This window comes from Nipponia nippon, unplaced genomic scaffold, assembly GCF_047370975.1.
Source record: "Nipponia nippon isolate SJK-2023a ecotype South Korea unplaced genomic scaffold, ASM4737097v1 scaffold_10, whole genome shotgun sequence".
NCBI classification, from domain to species: domain Eukaryota; kingdom Metazoa; phylum Chordata; class Aves; order Pelecaniformes; family Threskiornithidae; genus Nipponia; species Nipponia nippon.
The window spans coordinates 12,371,883-12,384,451 of NW_028262291.1; the positions used below are offsets into that span (position 1 = coordinate 12,371,883).

The following is a 12,569-nucleotide window of genomic DNA, read 5'->3' on the forward strand; positions in this document are numbered from 1 at the left end:
CTGAGATCATAACTTAGTAAACGCATCTATAGTAATTAAAGCATTAAGAAAATACTATTGCAAGATCTGTAATAACATCAGGATGGATTGTAAGAATAGGGTAATGGTAATAAATTAACAAAAAAATACTTCAAGTCCTCTCACGTTTTGCAGAAGCAATTACTATGATCAGTTATTTTGTAAACTGTGTTCAGAACATGCGTTTGACTAGTGAGTCCAGCTTCATGTCCCATCTCTGCTCTTATAATGAACAATTCACATGTATCTTTGGGAAATGGAAGTAACACTAAGCTGACAACAATAAAATAGCATATTTTCAACAGTAGAAGTTGTTGTACCCTTCCATTAGCGCCTGCAAAACATAAAGCATTAAGCTTTGCATCCAGACTTAGAACACCCCAGTGATGTCAGTCAACACCTTGTTAAACACTTGCCATCTGGACCATGAAGGAGGCTTTCTGCCAGTCCAGTTTGTGTGTAGCTTATACTTTGATATGCCGTATTGAAAGTACTGCAAGTGTCTCCAGGGTTATTTTAAATGATCTGATTCCTATTGTAAAATGTCAGTACTTTCTGAAGTCATCTGGGTTTTGGTTCACTTCTTCGTGTAGCAAGCAGTAGTTCTCTCAGGTAAATTTTGCACTGTGTAAAAATGTATTTCTTTTTATCTTTTTAATCTTATACAAAAAAAAGTTATCCCCTTCCTTTTACTACAAAGTTACAACTGATTACATTTCTCTGTATTATTTTTTAAATTCTGTATTTCTATTATGCCTTCAACTTGCTTTAAGCCCTACTTTAGAGATTATTCTTTTGGTGGCAGTAGTAAATTCATGATTATTCCAGTGTACATGGTATTTGGCCTGCTCTTTCACAGTCAGTCTATTTTAACAAAAGGAAATGCAATAGAAGTTTTAAAGATTTGCTTGCATGTTAACATCTACTGAGGAATGGAATAAAATAAACACCCTACATATACATATGTATTATTAATACTTATTTTTAGAAACAGACAGATCTTGTCTGGGAGGTGATTAAAGCTGGAATGCATATTCATAAAAATTAGGAAATGGTCTGTCATTCTCACTTGAAGTTGTTTCAGTTGTTATAACGTACTGCTTTCATTTGAACAGTGGCTTAAAAGCTAATGGATTTTTAATTCATTTTTTTAAATAGATTCATATTACTGACTGTGATATTCATAACTACTGTGATATTCATAACTACAAAACAATGAATAGATCAAATGAAATATTTCAATCTATAACACACCCATTAGTGGCATCCAAGCAATATTAGACCTAGTGCTTGCTTTTCTGATCTTCAATCCGTTCAGTTAATGATGTGGTGGCACACATGCATTTACTTGTTGAAAAGTAACTGACATTCCAACAGCAAAAAAAAATGGTTAAATAAAGTGATCTCCAAAAGCTGGAGGGGAGATTTGTGCCAAATCTGAAATGTAGTTGAATCACATTATCAAATATTCTCTACTAGAAAGGAAGAATGATTCAACTTTGTAAACAAAACAATAGGTGAAAATTGTAATCGTTCAAAAAGGAAGAAAATTATTCCACTGAGTGATTTAAATGATACAAAGCAAATCATATCTGTCTGTTTTATAAAGTCAGCAAATGAAAAAGCATCATCTTTCTTATCCACTGCTTTTCAAAAAACTTGTAGAAATTAATTGGGCATATGAGTATTCAGTCCTGTATTTGAATTAGACCCAGTTAAGAACTCAATACAGATGACTGGGTCTTTCTCAGTATTGAGTTAAACTAGAGTTTGTAAATCTAAAAGTTTGGTTCCTACTCTGAATATAAGCAGCAAATTTTCTATGTTTTGGAGACTGCTCAAGGCCATTCCAGAAAGTATGTGAGAGGGGCAACAAGGAGGAGAAACTTTGATTAGGCCAATTTTTTGTAAACTCCATCTTGGATAGTTTGTGGTGTTTGGAATATGTACATACAAGATGGGACTGTGCTTATATAGAATGCAAAACGTTTTGAAAATGGCTTGCACTGACGTTAGAACTGATAGTAGGTTTGGAATTCTGTTTCTTGTTTTTTTCAGTCAAATGACGTTCTCCTTTCTGAAAGGATACCTGCAATTATAATTGTCCTGTAGTATAGTATTATAAAATATATATAGTATGCAAATATAAATCTGGTTGTTTAAAAACTGAAATGGAAGTGGGAGCTGTAGAAAATACAAAAGGATGTGACTGTTCAGTCACTGCTTTAAAAATAAACTAGGAAAGTATCTGTACAGTCCTAATAATCTGAATCTGAAATAACAGAAGTTTTCCATGAGTTTATAAATGGAATATACTGTAATACTTTGTTGCACAAGAAAGGTTTACAAGCAAGATGGGACGCTTTGGTGTGTTTGGAATTGTAAGCTGTCATTCAGATATTTGGAAAGCTTTCTTTCCAGCCAGTTGGAAAATTCTTTGCTGGCATCTACTAACTACTTTGCTTTGTCACAACAGCCATGTAAAAATGCTAGTTTAAAACCAGTTTATCTCAAACCTACTTAGCTTGGACTTTGCAAGTATTTACCCTTGATGGAAGACTGCCTTGCTTTGACATTATACATAATTAATCTGAAATTCTGGAACTGTTCTAAGAAGGAGAGATCTGACTGTATTAGACAAACCTGTATGTGGAGCTGAAAGACCTTTAATCTGATTTATAGAAAGGAGAATTTTCTGAAAGTTACTTTTCACATTTGTTATGTGATATGCAGATGAAATACTTTTTAACCACCACTCTGATGTACAATGCTGTTTTACTTATCTGTGTTTTAAGAGGAATTTTATTTGCTTAGAATGGACAGAAAATAAAATATTCAGCAAGCAACAGTCTAATAAATTAGACACTGCCTGTGCATGATAAATAACGAAACAGTGTAATTACAGCTCACAGAGGGGAACTCTGTGGTCTACTTTGGAAACCCCTAAAATAAAGAATATTCTGAATTATTTGATTTCTACAAAAATCAGTACTGGAATCTAAACTGTATGTTTAGAATTGGTTTACATATTATGTTTGCAGTGGAAAGACAAATAGTTCTGTTAAGTGATACTCAGTTCTGCATTTGTATTACTGTTAGATGACCATTAAGGTGTTTGTGATGACCTGTGACAAGGGTTTGCATCTGGATTATTTGGGCCTCAAGTCAGAAGTTTCATTCCCAAATAACAGATATCTGTGTGATGCAGATGGAGCACATAACTGCCCAGAAACTGGGAAACGCAAGATACAGTTTAGACATAACCTTACACAAACGTTATGTAGCCTTAAATGAACTCTGGGCTAGGTTTTGCTGAACTGTAGTCTTCCCTGTCCCCAGAATATCCTGCATCTTCTTTTTGTTTTACAAGTGTATTTTCCAAGTGTCTCCTTTTACAAGTGTGAGTGAAACTCTGCAACCTCCAAAGCCAGGAGTTCATTTGTGCGCAGGGGTTCCTAGTGGCCATTTACAACCCAAGTAAACTTTCTCTATATTGCTTATGTAGTGCTAAGCAAGCATAGTTGGCAAGAAATCCAACCCAAAATGTTCGTATTTTCATGTAGAAACTTAAACTTTCAGCTTGGGAAAAATTGCTTTATTATTTTTATCCAACCTGCCTGAGTAAAAAATGCAATACCTAGGCCTATGCTTATATGCAAAATGGCTTAGAAAGCCCCTGTCTTCTTTCCATAAAGCTCATCTAAAATATTAGGTATGGGAATCTACAGCTTGTGACATTTTCCATAATTTTTTTCTACCCTATAGACAATGGGAAAATAACATATTTTATTTTTTGTAACTGTGGTTCACCAAGAGGGCAACGCTAGCCTGCCACTATCAAACACCACAATGTGCCCTGCGTTCCACTACTCTCTTGCGCCTGAGCAGGGCCGAGGTCTGTGGCACCACCGGCTGCGCCGGGCCGCAGCAGCAGCTCTCCGCCTTCCCTGCGGCTGTGTTATGGAAACAGCAGTTATGCAAGGAATGCAGATTTCACCTTGCATAACCATTCGTTCCTATCGGAGACTTCTTTATTTGTGCCATTAGCACGTATAAATTAAAAGGAGGGGAAAGCGGTGTTTGCATTATTAGAGATGTATCTCTCTCTGGTTCCAAAGTGACTTCGTGACTTGTTTGCTGCTGTGGTACTTTTCACTCAGGCAATTTAGTGAAACTCCCATCGCTTCCTTAACCTGGAGGAAATGCCCTCTATTCAAAAAAACAGCACACATACCTAAGTCATATTTGTGCCCTTTTCTGGGGGTCTAAGAAAGACTTTACTGATTCATAGTTATTGCACAGAGTGAATGTAATCCAATATGGACAAAGGGAAATCAAGTTCTGTGTATCTCAAGCTTTATATTTCAGCTGCTGCCACAACCAGAGGACCTGATTCCGAAGTCTGTGTGCAAAGATAGATTTCCAAGTCACTTCAGTGCCATCAGGGCTAGACAAAAGAGCCCCATAGCTCAGTACTCTGTCTCTAGCAGAAGTTAGGAGAGATCCCAGACACGGTGGGGCCTGTTTCTGTTCCCTTGTCCTCTTGTGCGCAGGCAGAGCATCGTCAAGTGGTATACACTTGGGATACTTTCATGGAGTAGTAGATGCTGCCAGGGCTTCTGTGTTTGATGCCTCACTCAATTCCCTCTATACTAATGTTTGATCCTGCAACTCTTACATACCTTTCCTTTTTTGATTTAGTGCCCCTGATAAGTTGGGGGGGGGGCAGTTTGTGTGGTTTGTTTGGGGTTTTTTTGTTGATTGGTTGGCTTTATGTTGGGTTTTTTCTGCTTTTCCTTTATCCTTTTTTTCTCCCTGGAAAGGCCTCGAATTCCGTGGATACATTGAAGGATTGGTGTACCGGGGTGCTCTGCTCAGGGTTTTGCCCTGGTTCTCTACTTACACATTTTTAACCATACACTTTCCTTTTTCATTTGTTGCTAATGCCCGGCCAGCCCTATAAGGAAAATCCAGTACGAACAGAAACATTAGTAGACAGTTAGATGGCGTCAAAGACAGAGCAATCATTTTCCTGTTGTGCCTCACCTGTATTGCTTTATAATCTTTATGAACTGGGGGTGGAATCTAGACTATCCTAACTGATTGTCATTGGTCAGTGAATGTCTTCCAAGAATGAGTCCAGTTCCATTTTTACCCGCGTCTATTTTGGTGTCCACAACACCCTATGGTAGTGAGCTTGTTCTACAGCTTCATTGTGCACTGTGAGCCAGGGGGATGTGAGCCAGCTTTGATCCAAAAATTGTATGACCAGATATAGCACAGTTCTTTGAGCTCTTAGCTTTTGCTGGTTAAGACTACAGCCAGTGTAAGCTCACGTCTGCTCCCAGTATACTGCAAAGACATCCTTTAACTGATGCTTAGACAGGTCACAGCAATACGCTATTGAGCCAAAGGAATGTGCCATAGATTACCACACTCAGGTATGTTGTGTGACTATGGAAAGACAACGGATCTGTGGGGAGATTCTCTGTACGTAACAAACACTCTGCTAGATCATGCAGCTGAAAAGAAGTAATTTCCACAGGCAGATCTCAAACGTGGACAAATCTCTTTGAGACTCAGGTAGCCAACAGAGACTGGAGCAGATGAAAGAAAGTATGAAATGAAAGGTGACCTGCTAGATTAGTCAGCTGTTTGAATGGCTTATACCTGTCATCTCCTGTACGATCCAGTGGGCATAAGTAGAGAGTAGGGGAACAGCCAGTCTTCTCAGATCTAGGCAAAAGTAGAAGAAAAAAAGAGCTGTTAAACTCATTGCCTGGCTTCCCTAGTAATTAGTTTCTGAATTTTGACAACCTTTTGTTTACAAAACAGAAATATCAGAGGAATCTAGAACTTAAATTAGTAGATAATTTAAAAAGAGACCATCACATTGATATTTCTTCGACTTTGTTTTTTTCAATTCAATTTAGTCTTTCTTCAAAACTCAGATTGTGTTGTTATTTCATATAAATGAAATACAGATTTTAATCTATTATATATATATATGCTACCCCAAAACAATAGAGAAAGGTAAATTTGCTGTATGCAAACATTCATTTAGTAATCTCATACTGAAACTGGATATTTGGTAAAAGAGCAAGAGTAAACTTCACATACATTATATCTCTTTGCTTTTCCAGATATGCTTTAACAGTTCATAATGTACTGAATCTGTTCATACAAAATATAGCTCTTAATTGCCAAAATACTCTGCAACGACTACTCCAGTGATGAATTCTGCAGGTGAAAATCGTGCACCAGGGAAGAACAAAAAAGTTTTAAAGGAGTGACTATTGCGGCCATGTCCAGGGTGATAGTTGCAAGGTTGCTAAGAAAAAAATTTATCCATTTCTTCTCTGACATGAGGAAGTATGCTAACTGTGGCTGAAGACTAGAGAAGAAAGGATTGTACATCTGCAACACCTCTGAAAGACATATAAAATGTTTTCACAGTTCCAAATGAAATCAGTCATTAATTTTGCTGATTGAAAATGTGGAATCAGTTTTCCCCAAAATTAAGGCTGTTTTGGGTCCCTTATTCTGAAAAGAAGCTATCTGACTGCCAGTCAGTCCGGCCAGCTCTGGGATGATCACTTTGGAAGAATGGAATCCAAGGATAATCCCTCAGAACAATTTTTCAGCATTTTGCAGCATTGTGGGAAGGAAGGGGTGCTTACATGACTTAAGGATCCATAGCTGCCTTAGCGGTGCCTTGAGTTACTTGTAACCAGCTCAAGACAAAAAGGAGAGTTTTTCTTGTGCCAGTAGGACACAGAGTGCTTCAAGAATTGGAAGAGCGTATCAACAGTTTAAAACCACTTTTGCCAATTTTCTCCATGCATGGGGCCAGAATCCATAGCCTTCATTTTCCCATCCTTAGTCACCACACAGGCATCCCATGGGCACAACTAACTGAAAATTCGATAAAACAGAGGGGAGAAGCTGAAAGTCAATGCCTTTTTGCTCCTCGTGCTGGCTATCAGTTCCAAGTTGGTCAAAGGCTGAAGACAATTCTTTTTTCTTTTTTTTTTTTTTTTTAAATAGTATCTGTGTTTTCTTGTGATCATTCACAATAGAGGCTCTTCTTAGAAAAAGTTACATAGTCCATAACGACTGTTAATGGAGCACATCTGTCTGAATTGTGCTCCTTTTCAAAACTCGTGCAGGCTTGGGAAATGCTGTATTTAAAATAGCCAACAGAGCCACCTAGTGTTTAAATTAAAAATATACAGTTTTGTGTGTTTCAGACTTCTATATGCAAGAGCAAGATCTAGGTGCGATATCAACGGTCAGAGAGGGAAAACAGCTCATAGGCTTTCATATTAATCCCTGACAGTTCTTGTTTCTTACAAACTGTACAGTTATTGATGCTAGAATTAACAGCGTTAGAATGGTACGTGCAGATTGCTATTACTTCACTAGAGACATCCAAGACTAGTAAAAAAGTTTTCTCTGATATTTAGCCTCAGCCACTTTCATATTACCATTTTTAGTTATACATTTTCATTTCTTCTTGGCATTCAAACCCTTCAGATACCTGCACTGCTTCATTGCCCGCTGCTTCAGGGTGTACACTTAATCAGTTGTTTTCTGTAGTGTAGCCTTCCTTCTGTGAACTGTCTTTTTGACAGCCTGGCATATCAAACTTGATGCAGTGCTCTCGAGTTGGTCGGAAAGCTGGGAAGAGGCCACATTGCAGGTTTCTTATTTTTTTCCTCAAAATGCTGTAACAAACTTCAGTGGCTGTTATCTCCCTTCCTGGTAATCAGCATGCATGCATGCACACAACAGACATGCACACAATTTACACTGATGTTTTCCTCATAATTTCTGATGGTGAGCTCGGATATAATTGCACAACATTTGTCATCCACAGTCATTTCGCTTATTACATATTCACATTGTCATTTTCTGCCTCTATGGGTAACTTCTAGAGAAGAAGAAACGTGATTTTTATAGTTATTGTCTAAATAGTTGGGCTGGCTTTGTTCTCCTAACGGAACCTAAGAAGGTGAGTGCAGATCAGCTAATGACTATTCAACAAACAGGCAAAACAGAATTTTGCTGCCCTATGGAGAAAAGACTGGGGTCAAAGCAGAGCTGGGACCATGACTGAGCCAACCTAACAGCTTCTGCTGCCATGGGAGATGCAGGACAGAGGACAAAAGGAGTCACACCAGGAAGAGCCACTGATGTTTCTGTGGCAAACCATCTCTTCCCTGGTCCATGCCAGAAGTCATTGTCCCATAATCATTCTCCTTTTTTTCTTTCTTTTTTTTTTTTTTTTCTGTCCATGTCTGGTCTAATAGTATGGTTTTCTTAGGCAGCATGCAGTGATTCATTCAAATCCTAGTGTCCATTTAGCAATCTAGCATATGTGTAATTCAAAGGTAAGACAGGCTTTGGGCATGGGAACTTATCTGATCTAACTTTAGATGTTTGAAAGATAGTTGTCTAAATCTAAGCTGGTATTCTAAGATTCTTTATAGTCTGTAAGAAGAAGCAAACAGTGTCCAAAAAATGGTTTCTTTTGGTCTCCACATAGGTGCCTAAGAATGGTGCAGTCAATCATTCTCAAGTGTTGAATCCCACATGGCCAACAGTAACTACTAAAAATCAGTTGCGTACCAGGAATCTCAGAGTGAGGAAGAATTATATTAGTTATTTTGCAAGCTACTTCGGGATGGCCATCTTAGACAGGAGGGACTATGTAGTAAGAATGCTGCCCTTCAAAGGAATTACTTAGCAGCTGTACTCCTTTTAGTAATTGCCCAGTGTGTTCAAGAAAGGAAACTGAGTGAGTCTTGTGCTTTATAAACCTATTTTGCTTATTATTGGTGGCTCTTCTGCCCACTATATATTTAAAGTTTTTAAAAACAGTTAGAGTTTCTTCAGTGATAATATTGCCAAAAGTCAAAATTAAGGTTCTGATAATATCACAATGCATTACTGTTTACTGAAACCCTTCAAAGGGACTATCATATTATCACTATGACCTCAAAAAAATGTTACTTGTTTAATCATTAGAACAAAGAGCTGGAGGCCAGAAAGATCATAATACAACAATTAGGGACAGAGAAGAGCCAACAATGTGGTTCACAGAAAACAGAGACAAAAGACCTATCTGTGTCTGTGGAGTGTTTCCATTTTCCCCAGCTGATGTACTGCACAAACCCATGATATATCCAGTTTCTCCAGAATTTAAGTTTACGTTAAAGTAAATCATGTGCCAAGCCATCCTGTTTACAAAAGCTTTTGTCTACACGAGGAAACTGACTGATACAGCTCTCATGGCATAAGCTATTTCTGAGCTATTCTAAAAGCTGCAACTAGTTATTGAAGAGGAGCTATTGTGGAATAGCCTATGCTACAGTGGTTACACCCATCACTTTCCCTGGAGACAAAAAAATCCATTACAATATTCTAAACATGAACTCATTGTAAACTTTTGCAGTATTTTCTTCAGGACTCTACAAATAGACAACTTGAAATAATATTCTGAACGGTGTTAGTTGTCTTTGAACAGTTAACTCTAAAATCCAATGGCATGACTTGGAATGCTTAGCAAAACTTTTTGATTGGAGGCAATTAGAATTAAGCATGAGAAGAAAGAGGAATTATTACAGGGAGGAAAACTCCAAAGGAAAGGAAGAAAAAGACTGAAAAGGGGACTGAAAGGGCATGAATAGCAGCAAAAGGAAAACTGTAAAGAAGAACATCAAAGTGTAGAAATAACAGTGAAAGTCAAGATGGGAATGTTTCCTCAACTGAGAAACAATCGTGGTAGTAAGCCTGAGTTAGCTATCACAGTACAAAGGGATAGTTTATCCCCTTGATCTTAATGCCGCTACCCCACTAATGTCAGCGTGCATCTTACTGTAGATTAAGTGTATCATATAATCCTAAATTTAGACAAGCAGTCATTAAACATGGAATTTGGCCTTCTCTGCAGAACGACTTTGCACATCCCTCACTTGGGTCCCAATGCCAAGATGATATTTTCTCCATTGCAAGCCCATGTTTGTTCTGCCAGCCTTTTCATTACTTACTTCATTTACTCACAGTATGTCAAAGCCCGACTCTGTGACATTTCAGTCTAAGTATCTTTTAAAAGAAATGGTTTTTCTATCTGTTTTGAACAGTACAAAGCAACTTGCTCTGTGTTTCCCTCCCTGTGGCAGACGCTTCTGTCTTTCTAGCAGCCTTAAATACTGTGATAGATTGAAGGAAAAGCATGTTGTTTCCACATGTATGGCACGAGCTGTCAAGCAGGTGAAATGACAAGGACCCATGCTGTGCAACAAGAGCCAATAAGGACAGAATAGGGAAGCAGAGCCACCTCTATCAGACCTGCCCTGAGATACTGGCTGAGGTGTTGTGCCCCTAGTCTGTCAGCTTCCCACACAATTCATGCATAGGTTTTGCACATCCTTGCAGGATCAGGAGCTAAAGTGATTTTACAGAAGTGTTGCTTCTTTTATTTTCATAGTTCAGGAGCTGATAAAAGATTAACTTGATCAAAAAATGTAATTAATTGTAGTTGTGATAATTGAGGGAATGTTATCTGTGTAATGGAAACTTTTGCATGTTTTTTAACATTTAGGTGTGTCTTTAATGCCTGTGTATGAATGTGTATCCACATTTGCTAAGAAAGCCTTTCTGTCTGAGATTAGGAATAAAAGGGAGTCCTTTGTTTTAAATCTTATAGTTTGATAAAACAATTAGTCGAGGAGGTTAGATGAACCTTTTACTCCAAATGTTTCTGCAGGGGAATGAAACTTCAACAACAACAACAAAAAAGCCGGGTGCTATAAATGGGTCTATAAAGTGGAAAAGGCTCAAGCACATAGAAGTACTAGAGAAAGAAATGGAAGGATTTTATATATAGGATGGAACTGAAAACATGGGACAGGAGGTCTGCGTTAGCTGCAGGAAGTGAGATCTGAGGAAGTGAGCTGGACAGGAGAGACTCTGGCTGGGGCTTTCAGAGAAAGGTTCTAGATAACTCCAGACGATATGGTATCTACTTGTAACAAGTGATTTAGGATATGTCAAGAAAATACACATTGTATTTCTTGGGTTATCCAAATGAAGAGCAGCAATGTTTTAAAAATACATGCAACGTGTGTTATAGTGTGTATACTTTCCACCTTAGGTACTTCCTAAGGTGTGAAATGTAATTCCAAGTATAGTTTTGCAGATAATGCCTTCGGATTCCCTTGGGATTCTGAAAACTGGAGACTATTTCTGTGCAGGGGGAACAGAGAACCTGTGTCCAGGAAGTGTATGTACCACGGAGGCTGATGGAAGAGGTAATGCTGTAGCCTACTAAGAAAACCTTAGTGCTACAAGTAGAATGAAATCCAGGACAGCAGTTTGGGGAGCATATATTGGTGCAGTTTGAACAGATCTATGGACCATGGGTGAGTAGACGAGTTCACAAATAATTTCTCTGTGTGAAGTTATCAGGGACATAAGGGCTCTTTAATATTGTAGAAAGAGGGGAAAATGAGAACTTAGAGCAGTAAGGTGAAGCCAGCAAATTCAAATGAGAGGTTAGGCATGCTTTTTAACAGTGTGTACGATTAATCAGTGTCAGGGAAGTTGTTGATTTTCTACCTCTTGATGTTCTCGCTTCAAAGCATTGCACTTTTCTGGAAGCAATCAGCTGAACAGAGTTGTGGATCTCAATATAGTAATAAATGGGTAAAATGTAATGGCCTTCACAAACAGGAGTCAAACTAAGAGATCTATTGGTTCGTCCTGGCCTTAAATTCTCTGAATCCGTGAAATTTCTTAGACAGCTTTGACTTCCTCATCCTAGATTTCATATTGCTTCTTTCTGCATTTGGTTTAATGTTTTAAATTCATGCCTGAAGGCCAGAGGCACTTTTTTTGCTGTTGTTTAAACACTAGCTGGAGGCTGAAAACATTTCTGTTTGTCCAAATCTGGAAAAATGCGGAATGATTATATTACCGAAGGGAGAGAGGAAAAAAAGAAGAAGGAATACTGTGTACCCAACAAAACAGAGGCAAGAATGCAGGAATGTAAATGTGTTACAGGCTGTTATTAGGATTTTGGATGCAAAAATAAAACTTAGAAAAGACTGAAGTGTTGAAAAGGCATAATACGATCCAATTTATTTAGACTAGAAATTGCCCTCCCTAGATTGCTAAGGTGACAGGAAAAAACTGTGAAAAGAAGGTAATTGTATTTGTTTTAAGTCTGGCAGTTTCCACTAAAATGCCTGTCTCTCTATAATAGTTTTTTTGAAGAAAGTGCCTTGGGGAATTACTAGAAAAATGAGCTTTATTAAGTGTTCATGGCCATCTGAACTACCCACCCATCCAGTATAAATGTGTTCTGGCAAAACAAGTGTTTGTGTTGCCATGGCCTTTCCCATGATGTTATTTTCTTAAGCAAAAGCATTTTTCTAGCTGAGATCTTAACAAGGACACAGGCAGGGCGCCATGATTCAGTCCTTGACGAGAAAAATAATGATTTGGAGGGAATAGTGAAGGAAAGAGACAGTCTCAGAGGGGGTAGA

General features: G+C 38.1%; 1 protein-coding gene across 4 annotated transcripts in view; it reads left to right on the forward strand.

Moving 5' to 3' along the window:
- Window positions 1–12,569, forward strand: part of SBF2 (SET binding factor 2) — a 323,859-nt gene that overhangs the window by 1,782 nt on the left and 309,508 nt on the right. The window lies entirely within an intron of this gene.